The sequence below is a fragment of the Pleurodeles waltl genome, chromosome 10, assembly GCF_031143425.1.
Source record: "Pleurodeles waltl isolate 20211129_DDA chromosome 10, aPleWal1.hap1.20221129, whole genome shotgun sequence".
Classification (NCBI taxonomy): Eukaryota; Metazoa; Chordata; class Amphibia; order Caudata; family Salamandridae; genus Pleurodeles; species Pleurodeles waltl.
This window is the reverse complement of record NC_090449.1, coordinates 271,285,991-271,288,274: the sequence shown is the minus strand read 5'-3', so window position 1 is coordinate 271,288,274 and position 2,284 is coordinate 271,285,991. Positions and strand designations below refer to the sequence as shown.

The following is a 2,284-nucleotide window of genomic DNA, read 5'->3' as shown; positions in this document are numbered from 1 at the left end:
CCATACAGTCATACCTACAGACATACACGCACTCATTCCCAAAACACGCAACACCCCAGCAAGCATACACGCACTCACCCCCCCTACATACACAGACGCACACCCCCATGCACCCACACAACACCCCCCACCCCCCTCCCCTAACGGACGATCGACTCACCTGTTCTGTCGATCCGCCAGGAGGGGACGGGAGCCATGGGGGCAGCTCAGCCAACACCACACCGCCAACAGAACACGGCAGCGCAGAATCACAGGACGTGATTAGCTGGGCGGTGTTCTGTTGGCGTGGCGGTGGAGGTGGAGCAACCTCCACTTCCCCGCCGCCTGCCAGTATGGCTCTTGGCGGCTCTCCGTCGGAAAAACGACGGAGGGCAGCCAACGGTCATAATACGCCGAGCGGCAAACCGCCACTACTGGCGGTCTTCCGCACCGCAGTCCCTCGGCAGTCTTGCTAAAAGACCGCCGAGGTTGTAATGACCTCCTTTGTGTCCATGGGAAACGGCTATGCAGATCAAGTCGTAAGATTTTTTGCATTGAACTGTATATCGTTCAAGGATCAGTGGGAATTGTTACCGCAAACTGAAAATGACACCTGTTTGAACCTTGCATTAAGGGTAGTCGATACACTAAGGGCCAGATGTAGGTAGCCTTTTGCGCCTCGCAAACGGCGAAAAACACAGTTTGCGAGGCGCAAAAGGCCTTCCGCAATGCAGAGTCACATTTTGCGAGTCGATTCCGACTCGCAAATAGGAAGGGGTGTTCCCTTCCTATTTGCGACCGCATCGCAATGTAGAGTTGATTTGTGACTGCGAAAGCGGTCGCAAACCAACTCGCAGTTACCATCCACTTGAAGTGGATGGTAACTCATTCGCAAACGGGAAGGGGTCCCAATGGGACCCCTTCCCCTTTGTGAATGCAAAAACAAACATTTTTTCAGAGCAGGCAGTGGTCCTATGGACCACTGCCTACTCTGAAAAAAACAGAAACTAAATGGTTTCGGTAATTTTTCTTTTTGCAGCTTGTTTTCCTTTAAGGAAAACGGGCTGCAAAAAGAAAAAAAAAACTGCTTTATTTAAAAGCAGTCACAGACATCGTGGTCTGTTGTCTCCAGCAGGCCACCATCCCTGTGAGTGCCTAGGCTCGCTATGGGGTCGCACACTGCGACCCACCTCATTAATATTCATGGGGTGGGTCTTTGCGACCCCATAGCGAGTCGCAGAAGGTATCTGAGACACCTTCCTGCATTTCCTTTTGCGAGTTGCAAATTGCGAGTCGCTGGGACTCGCAATTTGCAACTCGCAAAAGGAAACCTACCTACATCTGGCCCTAGATGAGCTAAAAACACTACAGGGTCGTGCTAGCAAAGAGAAAAAACACTCCTGGCAGAGAATGCAATGCGTACAAAGAGCTGATGTCTTGTGGGTCTCAGAGGAGCGGACCCTGGTTTTGCTAAACAGTCTCCTGTCACAATTTGCGAGGCTTTACCATGGACAGGCACATCTTGGGAGAGATGCAATGATCAGATCATTCAAGATTGATTGGTTTAACCCAAAGTTCAGACATGCCACAGAGGTTACTTGTCACAGGTGCATCATCTGTCAACAGATGAATGCCGGAAAGGGGACTGTGGTAACTCTGAGCCACATAGGGAGAGCTGGCGGTCCCTTTAGCAAAATGCAAATGGATTTCATTGAAATGCCTGTTTGTGAAGGATTGAAGTACGTGTTGGTGATTGTGTGTGTTTTCAGCCACTGGATTGAAGCTTACCCTACACGTAGAAACTACAGTCTCACAGTCGCAAAGCTGCTGCTTAGGGAACTAATACCTAGGTTCGGGATTCCGGTCTCTATAGAATCAGATAGGGGCAGACACTTTGACAATGAGTTGATTAAGCTCTTGTGTGCCGCATTAGACATTGAACAGAAGCTGCATTGTAGCTACCGCCCTGAAGCATCAGGGCTAGTAGACAAAATGAGCGTTACCTTGAAATCGAGAATGGCGAAGATGTGCGCAGCTACCAATATGAAATGGCCAGATGCATTACCCTTAATGCTGATGTCGACGAGGAACACCCGTGATAAGAAGACAGCGCTATCACCCCATGAGATCCTTAAGGGTAGAGCTATGAGGCTGCCCGCAGTACCTGCAAATGCTTTTGTGAATATCATGGATGATATGGTGTTGGACTACTGCAAAGGTTTGGCTGTTGTGGTTCGCTTTTTTTCTCACCTGGTGGAAGCCAACACATTGCCACCGATCAGTGATCCAGGTCACACTCTGCAAG

General features: G+C 49.9%; 1 pseudogene; it reads left to right on the top strand.

Annotated features, from left to right (window-relative positions):
* The first annotated feature begins 863 nt into the window (after window positions 1-863).
* Window positions 864-985, top strand: LOC138262524 (small nucleolar RNA SNORA35; annotated as a pseudogene).
* Window positions 986-2,284: the final 1,299 nt, after the last annotated feature.